Raw genomic sequence first — 24,026 nt, forward strand, 5'->3', positions numbered from 1 at the left:
TGAGGTGTGCTGTTTTGTTCCATCATCTGGAAAGGACTTTGGGTTAGTTTATTATGTTCAGTGTGGCGAGATGGGGGAGTATGTCTGTGGTGCAGAGGCAGGGGATCCCATTGTTGACTCTTGAAGTGAGGGTTTTGTATTGTGAATTCATTCTTACAATTGCATATTATTGTGGAAACTAGATTTCCAAGACCGAGATATTGGCAGGGTCACACTCCCTTTGAAGGGCCTAGGAGAGTATTATACCTGCCCTCTTTCAGCCTATTGGTGGCTCCTGCTGATTCTTGGCCTGTGGCAGCATCACTACAATCTCTGCCTCAATCATCATGCGGTCATCTCTCCTTTCTCCTCTGTGTCTGTGTCTCAATCTTCCCCATACTTTCTCTCATAAAGAAACCAGATATTGGATTGATATGAGATTACTTAATTAATTATATTGCAAGAACCTATTACAGAAAGGATCCATGCACACGTTCCAAGTAGACATATTTCCCTGGGGATGTTATTCAACATGTTAATCTACCCTTTTGCCTCTTGTATGAGGGTTCTCTAGAGAAACAGAACCAACAGGAGGTATCTGTAAGTATAATATTTATAAAAGCGTCTCATTCAACAATGGGGACACAAGAGTCCAAAGTCTGTAAGGTTTGCTGTGAAGCTGATAACTCTGATGATGAAGAGTCTAGATGAACTCTGCAGAAGAAACTCCCTGGTTGAAGAAGCTGTGAAAATTTTTTCTTTCCCCTTAAAAGTCTTCAACTGACTGGATCACATTAGGCTGATTGGATTTTCTCATTTGCAGGAGATGCTCTCTTAGTTGATCATAGATGTAATCAGTCACAGATGCAATAAACTTACTGATGATTTAATAAACCAGCCTTCTGACTTATCAACCAGCCATGAAATATCCTTGCAGTGATGGCCAGTGCATGCCTGACCAGACAACTTGGCACCATCACCTGTCCTAGTCGACACCAGAACCTAACGATCACAGTCCACCACTTGTCAATGTGACAACTATACACATCCCCTTAAACAATGCCTAACTTCTAAATAGAACACAATAACAGTCTGTGTGTTCTATTTAGAAATTAAGCAAAACACATTCACCCCATTGCAATATACCAACCACATCTCAACCCAATATAACATCAACTCTAAGTAGAAAATCTCATCTAAATATTATCCTATCAAAAGTCTTATATCTTTTTAATTAAATCATAAGTCGATTATGGCTGATTCCATTAATGATGTCAAAGTCTAGAGAGAAAAAAAGCCTTTCCCACAGATACAAGTTCACACATTTGGGTGTCTTAAAAAGATGAAATTTGGAAAGTTTTCAAGCTGATAATCCAGTCCTCTTGTGCTCCACTGGTCCTATGTCTTTTAAGGATTCCCTGGGTACTGCTCATGAAAATTGGCTCTACACCAGACTCAACACTGGTCTCTTCTTTACATTATATTAGGATTCTGTTTCTATTTAAATCACAGAAAGATAAATATTCATGGCATAAACCATGTAGGAATTAATTTTGCTTCCACACGAAAGAAGTCTGGAGGAAGGCAGTCTTCATCTGGCGGGGTAACCCCTTATGGAACGTTATAGTAAGGCCCATATGTGGTTCTGCTACTCTTCTTCAGAGCATGGAGCCTTTTTCACAATCATCTTGCAGAGAGAAGGCAGGAGGAGCAACAAGTGCAAATGGATATGTTTTGGCTCATTCTGGGCCAACAGCTTCCACTCGTATCCATTTAGCCAGACTGAGCATATTGCAACCTTGATGGATGGGAGAGTGTTGGGCAGGGAGGAGAAGAGAAAGACACTACCTGGACAATGGAGATGCACAGCCCACTGACAGTCCCCATGAGCCTCAGTTATTATCCGGGTCCACTAATCTGTGTTATGTACTGCCCACTTTCATCCAATGACCACACACTAATAACCTGGAACTAAACATTGCAAGCTATTTCTCATCTCCTTGAAGCCCTTGTCATTCTTCAGTTCATGGTTATTATTCTTGCCTTCAGAAACATTAATCCACTTTAGAACTGAATTAGATATGTGGAAACAACCCACTACTTCCTTCACAAACCCAAAAATGCTCAAACCAGTGAAAAAAAATGGCCCCAAGCAAAAGTCACCTTCCAAGTGTCTTTGGTGAGATAAGAAATATCCTCATAAAGACCTAGGTCAGGAGGCATTAAGCAGGACTCCTAGGAGCTGGAGGATTGTGATTACATGTTACAATTTATGAATGGTTTCCCATGTTAATTCTAGCCAATGGGAGAAAGTTTGGGTACAATTTAATGTATACTGAATATAAGAAATACCAGATGCTGGCTCTGGGGGTGTGTATCTGATGGGACCAAAAGGAGTAGCAATGACTTTCTCACCTAGGTCTCTGGGTGGAGAAACTCATCTCTGTTAAGAAGGCTAGAACCTCAGACAGGGTGTGACCACCATTTAGTCATCTGTTGATGTTGGTGGCATAATTTTGTAACTATTCTACACTGGTGTGCCAGTTTGAAACTATTATATACCCCAGAAAAGCCATGTTTTAATCCTGATCCAATCTCGTGGAGCCAGATGTATTGTTTAAGGTGTGAAGCTTTTGATTGGACTACTTCCATGAAGATGTGGCCCACCCAACTGTGGGTGTGACCTTCTGATTAGATGGAGATGTGACTCCACCCATCCAAGGTGGGTCTTGTTTAGTTTACTAGAGTCCTTTAAAGGGCGAAACATTTTGGAGAAACCTCAGGTGCAGATACTCGGAGAAGAGAGCCAACAGAGCCAACACAAGACCCCAGATGTTTGGAAATTCAGAGCCCAGTGGACATCCCTATGTGCCTTCCCATGAGATGTTAAACAGCCTAGAACCTGGATAAAGCCAAAGGAAGCCAAAAAATGAACCCCCACAGGAAACAGAGATTGAAAGCAATAGAGCCCAGGAGTAAGGAGCCAGCAGATGCCAGCCACATGCCTTCCTAGCTGACAGAGGCATTTTGAACATCATCAGCTTTTCCTGAGTGCAGGTAACCTCTTGCTGCCTTAATTTGGGCATTTTCATGGACTTAGAACTGCAAACTTACAACTTAATAGATTCCCTTTATAAAAGTCATTTTATTTCTGGTATATTGCATTCCAGCAGTTTTAGCAAACCAAAGCACCTGGGTATAGGACAGATAGGAGCATGGGACCTGGAAACACAAAAATGGAGATGGTGACATCCTTGCCTTCATAGAGCTCTTCTCAGGAAGATACAGAAGAATCAAGTTGAGCATCTGCACAGATTTGGTATTACGTGTCGCAACACCCCACAAAGTTCTGCAATGTTCCCATAGTCTTCTTGAAGAGCTTGCAAAATGTTTATTCTTGTCAAATGCAGCTTTTTTGTTTGTTCTCTACCTTCTTGGTCTGAGGGATAGGGGGTTACATCTAGTATACTATTAGAGAAAAATTTTCTTCTTTTTTATTATTTTTTTTATTTTTTTATTAATTAAAAAAAATTAACTAACACAACATTTAGAAATCATTCCATTCTACATATGCAATCAGTAATTCTTAATATCATCACATAGGTGTATGGTCATCATTTCTCAGTACATATGCATCGATTTAGAGAAAGAAATAGCACGACAACAGAAAAAGAAATAAAGTAATAACACAGAGAGAAAACAAATAAAAATAAAAAGTACAAAAATATATAAGAGAAAAAAATCAAAAAAACAAAACTATAGCTCAGATGCAACTTCATTCAGCGTTCCAACATAATTACATTACAATTAGGCAGTATTGTGCTGACCATTTTTTTTTTTTTTTTAGAAATCATACCATTCTACATATGCAATCAGTAATTCTTAACATCATCACATAGATGCATGATCATCGTTTCTTAGTACATTTGCATCGGTTTAGAAGAACTAGCAATATAACAGAAAAAGATATAGAATGTTAATATAGAGAAAAAAATAAAAGTAATAATAATAAGAACAAAACAAACAAAACAAAACAAAACAAAAACCAATAGCTCGGATGCAGCTTCATTCAGTATTTTAACATGATTACTTTACAATTAGGTATTATTGTGCTGTCCATTTTTGAGTTTTTGAATCTAGTCCTATTGCACAGTCTGTATTCCATCAGCTCCAATTACCCATTATCTTACCCTGTTTCTAACTCCTGCTGAACTCTGTTACCAATGACATATTCCAAGTTTATTCTCGAGTGTCGATTCACATCATTGGGACCATACAGTATTTGTCTTTTAGTTTTTGGCTAGACTCACTCAGCATAATGTTCTCTAGGTCCATCCATGTTATTACATGCTTCATAAGTTTATCCTGCCTTAAAGCTGCATAATATTCCATCGTATGTATATACCACAGTTTGTTTAGCCACTCGTCTATTGATGGACATTTTGGCTGTTTCCATCTCTTTGCAATTGTAAATAACGCTGCTATAAATATTGCTGTGCAAATGTCTGTTTGAGTTTTTGCCCTTAATTCCTTTGAGTAGATTCCCAGCAATGGTATTGCTGGGTCGTATGGTAGTTCTATATTCAGCTTTTTGAGGAACCGCCAAACTGCCTTCCACAGTGGTTGCACCATTTGACATTCCCACCAACAGAGGATAAGTGTGCCTCTTTCACCACATCCTCTCCAGCACTTGTCATTTTCTGTTTTGTTGATAATGGCCATTCTGGTGGGTGTGAGATGATATCTCATTGTGGTTTTGATTTGCATTTCTCTAATGGCCAGGGACATTGAGTATCTCTTCATGTGTCTTTTGGCCATTTGTATTTCCTCTTCTGAGACATGTCTGTTCAAGTCTTTTTCCCATTTTGTAATTGGGTTGGCTATCTTTTTGTTCTTGAGTTGAACAATCTCATTATAAATTCTGGATACTAGACCTTTATCTGATATGTCATTTCCAAATATTGATTCCCATTGTGTAGGCTGTCTTTCTACTTTCTTGATGAAGTTCTTTGATGCACAAAAGTGTTTAATTTTGAGGAGTTCCCATTTATTTATTTCCTTCTTCAGTGCTCTTGCTTTAGGTGTAAGGTCCATAAAACCGCCTCCAATTGTAAGATTCATGAGATATCTCCCAACATTTTCCTCTAACTGTTCTATGGTCTTAGACCTAATGTTTAGATCTTTGATCCATTTTGAGTTAACTTTTGTATAGGGTGTGAGAGATGGGTCTTCTTTCATTCTTTTGCATATGGATATCCAGTTCTCTAGGCACCATTTATTGAAGAGACTGTTCTGTCCCAGGTGAGTTGGCTTGACTGCCTTATCAAAGATCAAATGTCCATAGATGAGAGGGTCTATATCTGAGCACTCTATTCGATTCCATTGGTCGATATATCTATCTTTATGCCAATACCATGCTGTTTTGACCACTGTGGCTTCATAATATGCCTTAAAGTCAGGCAGTGCAAGACCTCCAGCTTCGTTTTTTTTCCTCAAGATGTTTTTAGCAATTTGGGGTACCCTGCCCTTCCAGATAAATTTGCTTATTGGTTTTTCTATTTCTGAAAAATAAGTTGTTGGGATTTTGATTGGTATTGCATTGAATCTGTAAATCAATTTAGGTAGGATTGACATCTTAACTATATTTAGTCTTCCAATCCATGAACACGGTATGCCCTTCCATCTATTTAGGTCTTCTGTGATTTCTTTTAGCAGTTTTTTGTAGTTTTCTTTATATAGGTTTTTTGTCTCTTTAGTTAAATTTATTCCTAGGTATTTTATTCTTTTAGTTGCAATTGTAAATGGGATTCGTTTCTTGATTTCCCCCTTCGCTTGTTCATTGCTAGTGTATAGAAATGCTACAGATTTTTTAATGTTGATCTTGTAACCTGCTACTTTGCTGTACTCATTTATTAGCTCTAGTAGTTTTGTTGTGGATTTTTCCGGGTTTTCGACGTATAGTATCATATCATCTGCAAACAGTGATAGTTTTACTTCTTCCTTTCCAATTTTGATGCCTTGTATTTCTTTTTCTTGTCTAATTGCTCTGGCTAGAACCTCCAACACAATGTTGAATAATAGTGGTGATAGTGGACATCCTTGTCTTGTTCCTGATCTTATGGGAAAGTTTTCAATTTTTCCCCATTAAGGATGATATTAGCTGTGGGTTTTTCATATATTCCCTCTATCATTTTAAGGAAGTTCCCTTGTATTCCTATCCTTTGAAGTGTTTTCAACAGGAAAGGATGTTGAATCTTGTCAAATGCCTTCTCTGCATCAATTGAGATGATCATGTGATTTTTCTGCTTTGATTTGTTGATATGGTGTATTACATTAATTGATTTTCTTATGTTGAACCATCCTTGCATACCTGGGATGAATCCTACTTGGTCATGATGAATAATTCTTTTAATGTGTTGTTGGATACGATTTGCTAGAATTTTATTGAGGATTTTTGCATCTATATTCATTATAGAGATTGGTCTGTAGTTTTCTCTTTTTTTGTAATATCTTTGCCTGGTTTTGGTATGAGGGTAATGTTGGCTTCATAGAATGAATTAGGTAGTTTTCCCTCCGCTTCGATTTTTTTGAAGAGTTTGAGGAGAGTTGGTACTAATTCTTTCTGGAATGTTTGATAGAATTCACATGTGAAGCCGTCTGGTCCTGGACTTTTCTTTTTGGGAAGCTTTTGAATGACTGATTCAATTTCTTTACTTGTGATGGTTTGTTGAGGTCATCTATGTCTTCTTGAGTCAAAGTTGGTTGTTCATGTCTTTCCAGGAACCCGTCCATTTCCTCTAACTTGTTGTATTTATTAGCGTAAAGTTGTTCATAGTATCCTGTTATTACCTCCTTTATTTCTGTGAGGTCAGTAGTTATGTCTCCTCTTCCATTTCTGATCTTATTTATTTGCATCCTCTCTCTTCTTCTTTTTGTCAATCTTGCTAAGGGTCGATCAATCTTATGGATTTTCTCATAGAACCAACTTCTGGCCTTATTGATTTTCTCTATTGTTTTCATTTTTCAATTTCATTTATTTGTGCTCTAATCTTTGTTATTTCTTTCCTTTTGCTTGCTTTGGGGTTAGCTTGCTGTTCTTTCTCCAGTTCTTCCAAATGGATAGTTAATTCCTGAATTTTTGCCTTTTCTTCTTTTCTGATATAGGCATTTAGAGCAATAAATTTCCCTCTTAGCACTGCCTTTGCTGCGTCCCATAAGTTTTGATATGTTGTGTTTTCATTTTCATTCGCCTCGAGGTATTTGCTAATTTCTCTAGCAATTTCTTCTTTGACCCACTCGTTGTTTAGGAGTGTGTTGTTGAGCCTCCACGTATTTGTGAATTTTCTGGCACTCTGCCTATTATTGATTTCCAATATCATTCCTTTATGGTCCGAGAAAGTGTTGTGTATGATTTCAATCTTTTTAAATTTGTTAAGACTTGCTTTGTGACCCAGCATATGGTCTATCTTTGAGAATGGTCCATGAGCACTTGAGAAAAAGGTGTATCCTGCTGTTGTGGGATGTAATGTCCTATAAATGTCTATTAAGTCTAGTTCATTTATAGTAATATTCAGATTCTCTATTTCTTTATTGATCCTCTGTCTAGATGTTCTGTCCATTGATGAGAGTGGTGAGTTGAAGTCTCCAACTATTATGGTATATGAGTCTATTTCCCTTTTCAGTGTTTGCAGTGTATTCCTCACGTATTTTGGAGCATTCTGGTTCGGTGCGTAAATATTTATGATTGTTATGTCTTCTTGTTTAATTGTTCCTTTTATTAGTATATAGTGTCCTTCTTTGTCTCTTTTAACTGTTTTACATTTGAAGTCTAATTTGTTGGATATTAGTATAGCCACTCCTGCTCTTTTCTGGTTGTTATTTGCATGAAATATCTTTTCCCAACCTTTCACTTTCAACCTATGTTTATCTTTGGGTCTAAGATGTGTTTCCTGTAGACAGCATATCGAAGGATCCTGTTTTTTAATCCATTCTGCCAATCTATGTCTTTTGATTGGGGAATTCAGTCCATTGACATTTAGTGTTATTACTGTTTGGATAATATTTTCCTCTAACATTTTGCCTTTTGTATTATATATATCATATCTGATTTTCCTTCTTTCTACACTCTTTTCCATATCTCTCTCTTCTGTCTTTTTGTATCTGACTCTAGTGCTCCCTTTAGTATTTCTTGCAGAGCTGGTCTCTTGGTCACAAATTCTCTCAGTGACTTTTTGTCTGAGAATGTTTTAATTTCTCCCTCATTTTTGAAGGATAATTTTGCTGGATATAGGAGTCTTGGTTGGCAGTTTTTCTCTTTTAGTAATTTAAATATATCATCCCACTGTCTTCTAGCTTCCATGGTTTCTGCTGAGAAATCTACACATAGTCTTATTGGGTTTCCCTTGTATGTGATGGATTGTTTTTCTCTTGCTGCTTTCAAGATCCTCTCTTTCTCTTTGACCTCTGATGTTCTAACTAGTAAGTGTCTTGGAGAATGCCTATTTGGGTCTAATCTCTTTGGGGTGTACTGCACTTCTTGGATCTGTAATTTTAGGTCTTTCATAAGAGTTGGGAAATTTTCAGTGATAATTTCTTCCATTAGTTTTTCTCCTCCTTTTCCCTTCTCTTCTCCTTCTGGGACACCCACAACACGTATATTTATGCGGTTCATATTGTCCTTGAGTTCCCTGATACCCTGTTCAAATTTTTCCATTCTTTTCCCGATAGTTTCTTTTTCTTTTTGGAATTCAGATATTCCATCCTCCAAATCACTAATTCTATCTTCAGTCTCTTTAAATCTATCATTGTAGCTATCCATTATTTTTTCTATGTTTGCTACTTTATCCTTCACTTCCATAAGTTCTGCGATTTGTTTTTTCAGTTTTTCTATTTCTTCTTTATGTTCAGCCCATGTCCTCTTCATGTCCTCCCTCAATTTATCGATTTCATTTTTGAAGAGGTTTTCCATTTCTGTTCGTATATTCAGCATTAGTTGTCTCAGCTCTTGTATCTCATTTGAGCTATTGGTTTGTTCCTTTGACTGGGCCATATTCTCAATCTTTTGAACGTGGACAGTTATCTTCTGCTGCTGGCATCTGGGCATTTATTCAGATTTCTCTGGGTGTCAGACCCAGCAAGGTTGTAAGATTTTTCTGTGAAATCTCTGGGATCTGTTTTTTCTTATCTTGCCCAGTACGTGGCGCACGTGGCACACGTTTGTCTCAAGTGTTTGGAATGGGTCTCCCCCAGTCACCGATCTCCGCGGCCTGGGGATTTCGAATCCAATTCTCTCCATTGGTTCAGGGGCCGCACGTAGTGGGGGCGTCAGCTGCCGCAGCTTGAGGGGACCCTGTGGCTGGTCGCGGGCCGCAGCGGGCCTGGGGGATTTCCCACCGGACCAGGAAGACTCCCGCAGGGGGGGCCACCGCGGCTTGGATAGCCCTCCGATCCGAGACTCGTATCCGCGGACTCAAAGCCGAGACTTGAAGCCGCCCGCAAAAGAGGGGCACTGGCCGTCTCGGCTTGGGAAACTTGCCTCTCCGAGACTCTCAGCCGGCCTGGGAAGGAGGGAGGGAGTAGCTCGGACCACCGCAGCTGCAGCTGATCGGGAAATCGTGCGCTGCTCGGGGGTCTCACCGCAGCCGAGTCTCACAGTCAGACTAGCCAGCCCAGACTTTGGATAGCCCTCTGATCCGAGATTCGTAGCCGCAGACTCAAAGCCAAGACTCGAATCCACCCGCAAAAGAGGGGTGCCGCCTGCCTCGGCTTGGGAAACTTGCTTCTCCAATACTCTCAGCCGGCCCGGAAAGGAGGGAGGGAGTAGCTCGGACCACCGCAGCTGCCGCTGATCGGGAAATCGCGCGCCACTCGGGGGTCTCACCGCAGCCGAGTCTCGCAGTCAGACTAGCCAGCCCAGACTTTGGATAGCCCTCTGATCTGAGATTCGTAGCCGCAGACTCAAAGCCGAGACTCGAAGCCGCCCGCAAAAGAAGGGTGCCGCCTGCCTTGGCTTGGAAAACTTGCTTCTCCGATACTCTCAGCCGGCCCAGGAAGGAGGGAGGGATTAGCTCGGACCGCCGCAGCTGCGGCTGCTCGGGAAATCGCGCGCCGCTCGGGGTTCTCGCCGCAGCCGAGTCTCGCAGTCAGACTTGCCAGCCCAGACTTTGGATAGCCCTCTGATCTGAGACTCGTAGCCGCGGACTCGAAGCCGAGACTCGAAGCCGCCCGCAAAAGTGTGGCGCCGGCCGCCTTGGCTGGGAAGCTTGTCTCGCCAAGTCTCTCAGCCAGCCCGGGAAGGAGGGAGGGATTAGCTCGGACTGCCGCAGCTGCGGCTGCTCGGGAAATTGCGCGCCGCTCGGGGATCTCACCGCAGCTGAGTTTCGCAGTCAGACTAGCCAGCCCAGACTGGGTTACGCTGTGTGTCCATTCCCTGCTGTAGCCCCGGGGGCTGTTCTGTACTGTTTCTGTTCACCTATTAGTTGATTTGGAGTCAGAGGAACTAAGACGCATGTACCTTACTAAGCCGCCATCTTGGATCCCCCTAGTCGAAAAATTTTCTTCTTAAGCAATGTGGATGCAAAATCCAGAGGATGCTACACAATAGACCTTTGATTTCACCCCCATTTCATCCCACCTGTCCCCATAAGCCTCCAAGGCAGGTGTCAGGACCCTCCTCTCTGAAGTCCTCTGTCTTCACACACAGGCTTCTCTGTACCTAGACCTCACTGTCTTCCAAACCCAACTCCCCTCCATTCTGGGGAATGATTTCTCAATGAATTTCAAATGTTTTTTCTACATTGTTTGAAAGAAAGTGTCTGGGAGTTCCTTACCTTCAAATAAAAGCATTCAAGCAAATAAAACTGACTTTATAATATGTAGCTGATCTACTTTTCTTTCCCAGAATTACTTTTATTCTTACCCTTTTCTCACTCAGGTAGAAGCAAGAAGGCCTTATAAGGATCAGTTGTTACAAAATGCATGAAAACAAAAAGCATCAATATTCAGCTTCAAGTTAAAATAAAATTCAGAACCTTATATCGTTGCAAAACAGTTTTAGGTCTAAAGTTTGTGAGAACAGAGATAAGGTGCCAAGAGCCAAGGCATGAAGCTGAAGCCAAGGCAGAAGCAGTGATGATGTGGGACAATTTCACCTTGCCCTGAAGAAAAGAAGACTATTTTGACCTGAAGAATGGCAGAGTGAACAGGGAAGCATGTGCATTAGAGGGTGTTGAGGGATTCTTAAAGAGCTTGTTCCCACCGACATAGCCATGCCCTGGGAATTCTGGGCCCCAAGAAAATCCATGGTCCCAAGAGAGGATCATCTTAATGGATGCTTCCCCAAACACCAAGCAGGGGTAACAGAGTGGAAGAGGGTATTCGTGTGACCATACCAAGAGCATCCAGCAGGTTTTGCAATGGTTAAAGCTTAGTCACTGTCATGGTTAGGGACACGTGTCAACTTGGCCAAGTTGTGCTACCTGTTTATCTGATTGGGCAAGCGCTGGCCTGTCTGTTGCAATGAGGACATTTCATAGGATTAGGTCATGATCACGTCAGCTGCATCCACAGCTGATTCCATTTGTAATCAGCCAAAGGGGAGTGTCTTCTGCAATTAGTGATTCTAAATCTAATCATGGGAAGCCTTTTAAGGAGGACTCAGAGGAGACAGGTCCCATTCCTGCTTTGGCTGGTGAGCCTCTCCTGTGGATTCATCCAGGCCATCCATCGGAGTCGTCGGCTTCACATCCTGCCCTGTGGATTTTGGACTCTTCATTCCTGCAGTCATGTGAGACACTTTTATAAATTTTATATTTGCAAGTGTTCCCTGTTGATTGTTTCTCTAGAGAACCCTAACTAATACAGTCACGGAGGAACTTGCTATCTTCCACAGAGGAACTGAAAATAACAGAGAGTGGCTGTGCCTCAGAGACTTCATGGCTTAGTTCATTAATTTACCTGTGACTATGAGGCTGAACTACTCATCCAAGACCAAAAGGGAAGCTGAGGCTGAGAATGCAACTCCCAGCAGGTTTCGTCACTTTCAGATGCCAACTGGGACACAGGGGCCTACCTTTTTCCTTCCCTGTCATGATGTTGTAGAAACCTTGGCAGGGGAGGAAGAGTGAACCTGAACAATACCAACTTGAGGCAGGACTCTGCTGTTAAAGGGAAAGGAGATCCATTATAGAAATAAGGTTCAATGATGGAGAAAATAAACAAAGTTCTGCTTTTTTGCTCATCTGGATTCAGACTAATATATTGTTGATGATGCATTCATATTGATCATCTTTTACAATGCTATTTAATGGTAAAAACCACTGTCTCTATCTCCTATTTTTCCAAAGACGTTCTTCCAATAGGTGGAAGAAGGAGGAGTCAACCCTCAGCTTCCACAAATGGCACCTGCTGCTTCTTTCCACACATTGTTTAAAGCTGCAAGTACCCTACATATGCAGGAAACCCTCATTCATCCCCTTTTGGCCATGGTAAGTTCCTTCCCCCTTCACTAATCCTTATAGGAGCCCAGGTTAGATAAGCCCTGGGCTACTCTAATGCCTTACTTCTCCCCTCTCCTCTTCAATATCATTTGATCTATTAAGATGTCCTTTCATGCATTCTCAACTCCCTGGATATCTATGTTTGCCTCTCAACACCCACAGAATGCCTACATAGCATTCATATCAATTCATGCAGCAAGCAGAGTCATTTGATGCTACCAATTGTGGCCAGGTGGGAATGCCTTTAGACAGCTCTTGGCTTACTAATGTTAGGTCTCAAGTGACTAGAAACACATGGGAAATCTCCACTGCTTGCTGGCATTCATTTGCACAGTTACTTTTTGTGTCTGCCATATATTGCCTAGGTAACCAACGCCAAATTCTGCATCCATTGAAGGCCCAGTGACATGCAGAGAGGCCCAGACCAGCTCCCTAGAGACTGCTTAATTCATTCTTCTGTTTATTAGGGCAAGAGCGGGGATAGGGAATCCTATTGCTTCCCAAAAACAAGAAGTCAGAACTGGAGAGCCCAGTGAAAATTTGGTATAAATTGATAGGCTACTGTCCCGCAAAGATTTAGAGGCCCACATAAAATACAGGAGAGCCGATCACAGGCCCATGTGCCTTATGAGACCCAGAGCAAATAATGTATCCGAAGCTGTTGGCTGTGTCTACCAAATCACCTGGAGAACAAATTCAACAGTGTATCAGGATGGGAGTCTCCATTGTTCATCCTGTCTGAGTTGCATCTGCCAGTCCTTGTCCAAGGGTAGTGTACTGCACTGGATGTCTGGAATATTTCTCTTGCCAGAGAACATACAGTGGGGGTAACACTTCTGACTGGAGTAATATGGTATCCAGCTGGCTAAAAGGATGCAGGCATCTGCAGTCCTTATGCTGCTGTTTTCTTTGCTGTGTTACCTTTCCACCTCTGATTTCTTGAATTATAGAGTGTTTGGTCGTTTCTCATGATGGCCAAGGATCTCCTGTGAAAATGCAAAGGAGTTGAGCATATTTTTGTGGCACTACCTAAGACCACAAGGTTACCTCCTTACTGAAGGTTTCCTCCCTACTGAAAAAGTGTAAAAGGCACCCACACAATGTTCCCGAGCTTCGTTGTTTGCCACATCACATCATCTGCTAAAGTGCTCATCTTATCAGCATGCAGCCTAGAAGCCTTATCCAATAATGTGGCCATACTGATGTTGATAGCAGCAGACCTTAACCCTTTAGAGGTTGATGGGGACACCCTGCGGAGAGAGGCACAGAATAAGATAATATGGGGTGGAGGGACCCCTCACATTTTTCAGTCATGTCCTAAAAGTTCAAACTAATCCCGGCTTGGGGTGATGCTGAGACCAAAACTACAAATTTTTACTAGAGTAGACATTCAAACCATTCTTAAGGATTTTGTTCAACTGGAAGGAGAATCAATGGCTAACTGGTTGCTACAGGTACTCAATATGGGGTCCAAATTATTAGTAACCCCTAGGAGATGTGACAATTAGCAAAACCAGTCGAGGGGGAACTCTCATAAGGCAAATTGTTACGTTGAGACTTGCTCACAGGGTTGTAAAGGAGGGCCCTCAACCACCCCTTGTGGTTAAGCAGCCCCTCCTTAGGCTGCTTTGACCCTTGGAGCGCTGTGGACCCTGGGTTGGGAACCTGGGTTGGGTCTCCTACACTTCCAGGTGGCAGCAAGATCATGGACAGGTCACATCATTGAAGCCCAACAAATTCACCAACAAACTGTGCACATCTCCTCAATGGGCAGGCCAAAGGGCTGGAGCCATGGAGGTGGGAGGACTCTGGCCAAGCGGGGCCTCGCAGGGAGTACCGTGGGATGTCACAGACATGCTTTGTGCCGCGCGAGAAGCTTTCTTCTGGGATCGTCCAGACCCTCTGGGTGGAGATCAAAGCCTGATGCAGACTGGGTTGTCCGGGCACAGGGCAACCTGTGGAGGCTCCCCAGGTCCTTCTCTCTGAACCTTCTGTGTTGACTATGCTGAGACGTCCACTTCACGCAGGCTCAGTCTACTGGCCTTGAGCAGTCAACACCACCTCACTGATACCCCCTTGGAGCAGAGGGCCGATTTTCATCATCACGCAGTGCACTGTGGACTGCCTGCCGGCAGAGGGCGCCGAGACCAGCCACCTGACCAAACCGCGCCGGAAACGCCTCCTTGTCCCCTCCCCGCGGGCGCCGCCTTGACAGGAAGAACAAGCGCGCACCTCCGGGTCAGATACTCGGAGGAGGCCCAGAGGCGCTGGGTTCCGCGTTCCGCGGCCTTGTGAGTAAATAGATACTTTTCTGCACCCGAGGCAGAGGAGGGGCTTTTGTTGCCATTCTGCAAGGTGTTTTTTTTCCTAAATGGCGAGCGGAGAGACTTCATTTTCGGCACTGTTCCATGTGGTTCCTTCCCTACTTTTTCAGGGAATATTTTAGCAAGAGCAAGAGGTCTTTTACCAAAATATCCGCTTGTTGAGGGCTTTGCCCGGTTGAAATCTGACATGCTGTGGTATTTGCTTTTTGGGAATTAGGACTCTCGCTGGAAACAATCCTGATAGAGATTCAGAGGGAGGGGAAGGCGTCTCCAATACTGAAATGGATATGCAGGATCTTTCCAGTGCAGTAGATAGGGACAGGCCGGTCCTGGCTGAGTCGTGTCAGAGCCCGGCGTTAAAGGGAAAATGTTGTTCCTAGGTATACGCCTTTATTATTTATTTTATTGGTTAACTTTTCTTGCACTTCTTAACGTAGTTGAAAAGAAATGTTGAAGCATTACAGGTATGGGCAATAGAACTCCCAACATGACTTTTAAATCCTAGCCCAAATTCCAACGTTTATAGTAATTTTACTTTTGTGGCTTTATTAAATGCGAACATTTGAGTAGAGTTTTTGAAATACGCTTTTTAAATTTATCTTCATTTGTAATTAAAAAAAAATCGCAACGTAGTACAATTTCTCATGACCAAGTGAGGATATTTAATTACTTTTAAGTTTGGTTGGCTGAAATGTCTTTTGTTTCAGCGTGATGCTTTTTCAGAGTATGTATGGGTAGATAGAGGTGTGGGAATATCCAAATGCCCCTGAATTGTACACTTTAAATTGATTAAGTTGTTTGATATGTGAATTTTACAAAATTTGCCATCTCCATATTAGGATAAGTTTGCACCAGGTAAAATTCATGCATGAACAGAAATCAGCTTTCGATGTTCAAAGAAGGATTGTGATTTTCAATATCTGATATTGTATATTGTTTAAAACTACCTAAGACGAAATTTGTGCAGGACTTGTCAGTTTATTGAAGAGCTGTATCTGAGGCTGTTTCTTTGTAAAGCAGATATATTCATTCAAAGTAAATTTTCCTGTGGAAAATTCAAACTCTGCACTTGGTTTAATTTTGTATATTTCCATGGAAAGGTGAAATCTGTATTGCACCATCTCATCATTTTGTATATGCCTGTTTCTTGAAATGCTTCAGATGGTGATGAACCATTTTCAATTTCTTTACTTTTGTCTTTCTCTGCTTTCAAATTTGAAAATGCATTCACATGTCTAGTTAAATTTTACACTAATGAAATACACTGATGGGAATAGGCCTAATATACATCCAGTTTTATATATTGTGAGGATTTTCTGTTGAGATTTATTTACTGATTTCTCTTGGTTCAGTATGTCATCTCACGCTAGTATGTTGCATAAATATTTGTCATCTAGTCTCACAAGAAACCATTGATTTTAACAAAGCATACTTCTTCATTTATACATTATATATGTGATATTATATAAGCATGTAAACATTCAACAAATGTTAATTTGTGCATGAAGTGCCCTGATTATATTTGTTCCACCCCCAGCTTGGCACATAAAGATAAATTCTGGTGTTTCATAATCCCCAGCACTTCGCTACCTTGCAAGTCCCTACTGTAAACAAGTCATTAACTCATTCCTCCATAGCCACTGATATCTCCCAAAAGACTCCTAGAGGGTAAAGAGATGTAAAGATGATCTCCTGGTCGATTGTGACTTCCGGGCCAAGATGGCGGCTTAGCAATGTGTGCATTTTAGTTCATCCTCCAAAGCAACTACTAAATAACCTGAAACAGTACAGAACAGCTCCTGGGACCACGTCAGTGACCAGATACACAGTGTACCCCAGTCTGGACCAGCTGGACCAACTGCAGCCCCCCCCCCAGAACCGTGAGTTTCCCAAGTTGTGGTGGCCGGCGCCCTTCCCCCACAGGCTGCTTCCCAGAGGGGAAAGAAAAGAAACTTTACCAGCAGCAGGGGCTGAGCCCAACCAAATGCCAATTGTGGAATGAATTAACAAATTCTAACTACTAAAAATAGGCCCCCAGCTCAGGTGAACCTGGTCAAAGCAGAGGTTGCTCCTTGTTCTGGTTTGCTAGCTGCCAGAATGCAATATACCAGAAACGGAATGGCTTTTAAAAGGGGAAATTTAATGAGTTGCTAGTTTACAGTTCTAAGGCCGAGAAAATGTCCCAATTAAAACAAGTCTAAAGAAATGTCCAATCAAAGGCATCCAGAGAAAGATACCTTGGTTCAAGAAGGCCAATGAAGTTCATGGTTTCTCTCTCAAGTTAAGAAGGCACATGGCAAGCACAGTCAGGGCTTCTCTCTCGGCTAGAAGGGCACATGGCACATACAGCGTCATCTTCTAGCTTTCTCTCCTGGCTTCCGGTTTCATGAAGCTCCCTGGGAGGCGTCTTTCTTCTTCATCTCCAAAGGCCACTGGCTGGTAGACTCTCTGCTTCGTGGTGCTGCAGCATTCTCTGCTCCCTCTGAGTCTCTATTCTCCAAAATATTTCTACTTTTATAAGACTCCAATAAACCAGTCATGAGCGACTCATATGGCTGGAGACATGTCATCCCCTAATCCAGTTTAACAACCATTCTTGACTAAATCACATCAAGCAGGGAGATGATCTCATTACAGTTTCAAATATACAGTATTGAATAGGGATTATTCTACCTGTACAAAATGGGATTTATATTAAAATATGGCTTTTCTTAGGGGGCATACTTCCTTTCAAACCAGCACACTCCTTTTTGTCCCGGCACCAAGGAGGCAGGGCTGACGGAAAAAGAAATAAAAAAGGAAATAGAGGTTTTTGTGGCTGTGTTTCTACAAAGGCTTGACTGCCTTTGTATACAGTGGCAGGGCTCCTCAGGCTGCAGCTGCCCCAGGCATAGGCAGAAACAGGCTTGTTTGAGGGCTTGTTGGGAGCCTGTGCCATCCCCAGGGGAGGGGTGAAGCCCAACTCAGGTGGAATCCCTTCCTCAAGGAATTTAGACACCAGGGCTTGGTAATTTGAAGCCATTAAAGCCAGCCTACAATCTCTCTTCTGTCTTCACCACGCCCCCAGCAGGGAGAGCCTGCCAAAGTTAAAGATACCGCATCATCCTATGCTTGTGGGACCTGCAGGCAGACAAGCACCACATACTGGCCAGGATAAGAAAAACAGAGCCCAGAGACTTCACAGGAAGGTCTTTCAGCCTGCTGGGTCTCACCCTCAGGGAAAACCAATGCAGGTGACTCTTTGCTCCTGATAAGAGGCCAGTTTGGTCTGGGAAAATCTGGCTGGGATCTATAATACCTAAGTAGACCCTCCTAAGGCTTGGTGGCGGGGGGGGGGGGGGGGGGGGGGAGGCACCATACAAGCAGGGCAAGAAACAAGAAAACAAGAACTGAAAAATTTTCTGTTAAACAAAACCTAAGCTAGAGGTCCAGATAAAGCTGAACTGAATGTCAAAGAACAAATAGACAACAAATTCATCCAGCAAAAAAGCCCTAGGTAAAAGAAGTGAAGCAATCTCTAGAATAAACTAATTAAGGTAATTAAATGCCTAGATGCCAGCAAAAATAACAAATCACACTAGGAAAATTGAAGATATGGCCCAGTCAAAGGAACAAACCAACAATTCAAATGAGATACAGGAGCTGAAACAATTAATTCAGAATGTACGAACAGGCATGGAAAACCTCATCAAAAACCAAATCAGTGAAACGAGGGAGGACATAAAGAAGGCTAGAAATGAACAAAAAGAAGAAATCGAAAGTCTGAAAAAAACAAATCACAGAACTTATGGAAATGAAAGTCACGGTAGAAGAGATGAAAAAAGCAATGGAAACCTACAATGGTAGATTTTGAGAGGCAGAACATAGGATTAGTGAACTGGAGGACGGAACATCTGAAATCGACAAGAAAAAGAAAATATAGGGGGAAAAAATGGAAAAATATGAGCAGGGACTCAGGGAATTGAATGACATTATGAAGCGCACGAATATACGTGTTGTGGGTGTCCCAGAAGGAGAAGAGAAGGGAAAAGGAGGAGAGAAACTAATGGAGGAAGTTATCACTGAAAATTTCCCAACTCTTATGAAAGATTTAAAATTGTAGATCCAAGAAGTACAAAGAGAATAGATGCAAATAGACATACTACAACACACTTAGTAATCAGAATGTCAGAGGTCAAAGAGGAAGAGAGAATATTGAAAGCAGCAAGAGAAAAGCAATCCATCACATACAAGGGAAACCCAATAAGACTATGTGTAGATTTCTCTGCAGAAACCATGGAGGCGAGAAGACAATGGGATGATATATTTAAATTATTTAAAGAGAAAAACTGCCAACCAGGAATTCTATATCCAGTAAAATTGTCCTTCAAAAATGAGGGGGAAATTAAAACACTTTCAGACAAAAAGTCACTGAGAGGATTTTTGGCCAAGAGACCAGCTCTGCAGAAACGCTAAAGGGAGCACTAGAGACAGATACAAAAAGACAGAAGAGAGAGGTGTGGAGAAGAGTGTAGAAAGGAAGACTATGAGTAAAGGTAAAAAGAAGGAAAATTAGATATGACCTATAAAATCCAAAAGGCAAAATGATAGAAGAAAGTACTACCCGTGCAGTAATAACACTAAATGCTAATGGATTAAACTCCCCAATCAAAAGACATAGACTGGCAGAATGGATTTAAAAACAGGACCCATCTATATGCTGTCTCTACTCAAAGGACATGAGGGCAAGGACACAAACAGACATTTGCACACCAATGTTTATAGCAGCATTATTTGCAATTACCAAGAGATGGTAACAGCCAAAATGTCCATCAACAGACAGGTGGCTAAACAAACTGTGGCATATACATATGATGGAAAATTATGCAGCTCTAAGACAGAATAAAGTTATGAAGTATGTACCAACATGGATGGACCTTAAGGACATTATGCTGAGTGAGATTGGCCAAAAACAAAACGACAAATACTGTATGGTCTCATTGATAGGAACTGACATTAGTGAATAGACTTGGAATATTTCCTTGGTAACAGAGACCATCAGGAGATAGAAATAGAGTAAGATATTGGGTAATTGGAGCTGACGGGATACAGATTGTACAACAGGACTGATATAAAAACTCAGAAATGGACAGCACAATACTACCTAACTGTAATGCAATTATGTTAAAACCCAGAATGAAGCTGAATGTAAGAATGATGGAGGAGGGCTGGGGGCATAAATGAAATCAGAAAGAAAGACGATAAAGATTGAGATGGTATAATCTAGGAATGCCTAGAGTGTACAATGATAGTGACTAAATGTACAAATTTCAAAAATGTTTTTGCATGAGGAATAACAAAGGAATGTCATTACTGCAGGGTGCTGAAAATAGATGGTAATTAATATTTTAAAATTTCAACTTATGTGTGAGACTAAAACAAAAAATGTTTATTTGGTACAAAATTTATGTTTTGACTAGTGCATCTCCTGATATAACTTATGTAGATAGTTGGTTGAACAACATAAGTACATAGAACCTTGGGTAGAACATGAGATCTTGTTGGTTTGTCCAGAGTGATGCCCCAATGAATCCCAGAGTGATTTGATCAGTGAGTGGAAAAGTATTTGCAAAGTCCCCTTCAGGGAATGGTGAGAACGGGGGAAAGTTCAACTTCCCCAAGTTGAATTCTTGATATTCTCACAAGCAGTGTGGACAATCAAAGGTATAGGCTGAGCCCCCAGTCTTGGGGTTTGTTCATATGAAACTTAACCCCACAAAGGATAGGTCAAGCCTACTTAAAATTAGGCCTAAGAGTCATCTCCAAGTGAACCTCTTTTGTTGCTCAGATGTAGCCTCTCTCTCCAGCCAACACAACAAACAAACTCACCACCTTCCCCCTGTCTACATGGGACATGACTCCCAGGAGTGTGGACCTTCCTGGCAACATGGGACAGAAATCCTAGAATGAGCTGAGACCCAGCATCAACAGATTGAGAAAACCTTCTTGACCAAAAGGGAGAAGAGTGAAATGAGACAAAGTGTCAATGGGTGAGAGATTCCAAACAGAGTCAAGAGGTTATCCTGGAGGTTATTCTTACGCATTAAATAGATTTCACCTTGTTATCCAAGATGTAATGGAGAGGCTAGAGCGAACTGCCTGAAAATGTAGAGCTGTGTTCTAGTAGCCATGTTTCTTGATAATGATTGTATAATGATATAGCTTTCACAATGTGACTGTGTAATGGTGAAAACCTTGTGTCTGATGCTCCTTTTATCTACCTTGTCAACAGAGAAGTAGAACATATGGAATAAAAATAAACAATAGGGGGGAAAAAAAGATGATCCCCTGAAACACATATGCACAGACAAAAAGAAAGCCAATTACAGAAAATTTGAACAAAGATCTGAGCCACCCCTTGAAGCCATAGCACAAGAAATTCTGGAGTAGCATGCCTCTGTCTGGGAGAAGGGAGTTATGTAATAATGTGTCCTTCTCCATTACTTTCACCAGGATGAAGGGCATTCAGTCTCCAAAACCTGCAGCAGAGGAAAGAGTTTCTATGAAAAACTGGAATACAAACACCTTGCTGTTTCCACAAAAGTCAATTGCTTTCAAAATTTTTGTTAAATTGCGTTTAGGTAGATTGGCCTCTGAGTACCGACATGATCTTTTTGTTTTTTTAACATTTGTTCCCCCTATTATTTATTTGTTTTAATCCATATGTTTTACTCATCTGTCAATAAGGTAGAAAAAAGCATCAGACACAAGGTTTTTCACAATCACCCAGTCACATTGTGAAAGCTCTATCGTTATACAATCATCTTCAAGAAACATGGTTATGGGAACACAACTCTACGTTTTCAGACACTTCACTCCAGCCTCTCCATTATACCTTAACTAAAGAGGTGATACCTGTATAATGCATAAGAATAACCTCCAGGAAAACCTCTCGACTCTGTTTGAATCTCTCAGCCATTGACACTTTATTTTGTCCCATTTTGCTCTTCCCCCTTTTGGTCGAGAAGGTTTTCTCAATCCCTTGATGCTGAGCCCCAGCTCGTTCTAGGATTTCTGTACCACATTGCCAGGAAGGTTTACACCCCTGGGAGTCATGTCCCACGTAGAGACGGGGAGGGCAGTGAGTTCGCTTGTTGTGTTGGCTGAGAGAGAGAGGCCACATCTTAGCAACAGAAGAGGTTCTCTTGGGGGTGACTCTTAGGCCTAATTTTAAGTAGCCTTAGCCTGTCCTTTGCAGGGTTAAGTTTCATATGAACAAATCCCAAGACTGGGGGCTCAGCCTGTTGCTTTATTTGTCCTGACTACTTGTGAGAACATCAAGAATTCTCCACTTGGGGAAGTTGAATTTTCCCCCTTTTTCACCATTCCCCCATGGGGACTTTGCAAATACTTTTTAATTCACTGTTCAAATCACTCTGGGATTTATTGGGACATCACTCTGGACAAACCTACAAAATCTCTTGCCCTACTCAAGTTTCCATGTACTATGGGGTTCAATTAAGCTGATTACATAAATTATATTAGGAAATGAACTAGTCGAAATACAAATTTTGTACAACATGATCATTTTTAATAGTAATTTATTTTGAAATATTATCAAATATAAAAAATTGCAAGAATAGATGTAAGAGCTCCTAAATCCTTTAGTAAGATTTTCCTATGGTTATAATTTTACCACATTTGGCCACTAAGAAACATTTAATAAAAATACTCCTGTTTATTTATCAACAAAACAAGAATTTTCAACTTTTACTCACTGTTCTACCCTTCTCAAACTGTCTCAAAATATCTGTTTTTCCAGTCACCTTCAATATGGAAGTCCTGAGAAATTCTTCCATTTTCACATCTTTGATAATTTTAAGGAACACAGATGACCCCAACCTTGGTCTGCCTAGTGTTTCGTTTTGAGATTTAGGCTGTACATTCTCAGTAGGAACCCAGCTTGAAGTTATGCTTCCTTGGTGCAGCCCGTCAGGAGGAATAGAAGACCCACTTGCCTCACCCACTGGTGATGTGAACTTGATAACCTAGTGAAATTTTGTCGGTTTCCTTCACATACAAAACATGCCTTCACTTTGTAATGAGTGACATTTTATGAGGACATATTCTGTGATTATATCAATTTCATGTTCGCAATCCATCCTCCACCTACCGTCCTCTCCACCCAATCAACTAGTACTCTAATAGTTGGCAGTGGTCAGTTTTCCCGTTTCCCACAGTGGTTCTAAATATTTTTTGGCTTTTTGTTTACAATGGGATTGTTTGCTCTCTGTTTATTTGTTATAAGCACTTAAGAGTCATATGTATATATTTTTTCTGCACTTCAGATCTTCAAGGGACTCTACAAATGCTTTTTAATTATCAGCCCACCATAGTCTGAGATGTATCCTGGTATTATGTTAAGCTAAGGGGAATTACAAGACCTTGTTTCCATTCTGGAATCCAGGAGTTTGGATTGTTTAAATGAGCTCTCCAGAGAGGTCGATTTAGATTATGTGTTGCAGAAAATTTCAGTTCTAGACATAATAATCTCTCTGCCTTTGATCTCATGCAGTAACCGAAGGTTAGAGTAGTTACGCTATCAACTTTTACCCTGCATTCTAATTTATCTTAGACCCAGCCATATTGACTTTGTTTTAGACTGTAATTGAGGCCCGATCTCTCTTTTAGTTACTTTAACTGTTATTATATATAACTGTTCTAACTTTCAGGTCTGCAGCACTCCATTTCTGGGACCTAGGTATCTCAGAACTATTCAGAATTCCAGGGAAATACCAGCTGATTAATACATATGACTCAGTGTCTCAGAATCCAGAAGTACATTTCCAACTTCAGACCAAATGTGGCTGCTGTTAGCGCCCACAACCTAGTCTTCCAATTTCTTATATTTTCTGAGAGAGACCTTAGCATAGTTCTTCTTTTGTTTCTGACTAATCTTACACAACATATTGTCTTGTCCCCAAGGTTTATTCAGTCCATTGTGTGCCCCTGCAGTCTCTCCTTTTTATAGCTACACCAAATTCCATCATATAGCTGTATCACAATTTGCCATTGTGTTTCTCAGTCATTGTATCCTTCAGCTCCCTCCATCTATTGGGCATCATGGGATAATGTCTAAATAAACAAATCATGTCTTACAGTATCTTTGGTTGTACAACCAGTAGCTCTCTCAATTTAAACAATTTTCATTGGTCCATAATGACAAAGGACTGGCAAACACAATTTC

The 24,026-nt window shown here is 41.2% G+C and overlaps 1 long non-coding RNA gene across 1 annotated transcript; it reads right to left on the bottom strand.

The window, feature by feature from the left end:
- Positions 1-12,896: 12,896 nt before the first annotated feature.
- On the bottom strand, positions 12,897-14,464 carry LOC143683924 (uncharacterized). The gene is made up of 3 exons (XR_013175724.1): positions 14,160-14,464; positions 13,574-13,726; positions 12,897-13,462 (listed from the first exon to the last, which is right to left on the bottom strand). It is a non-coding gene; the product is annotated as an uncharacterized LOC143683924 (long non-coding RNA).
- Positions 14,465-24,026: the final 9,562 nt, after the last annotated feature.

Source organism: Tamandua tetradactyla, chromosome 5 (genome assembly GCF_023851605.1).
Source record: "Tamandua tetradactyla isolate mTamTet1 chromosome 5, mTamTet1.pri, whole genome shotgun sequence".
Lineage (NCBI taxonomy): Eukaryota > Metazoa > Chordata > Mammalia > Pilosa > Myrmecophagidae > Tamandua > Tamandua tetradactyla.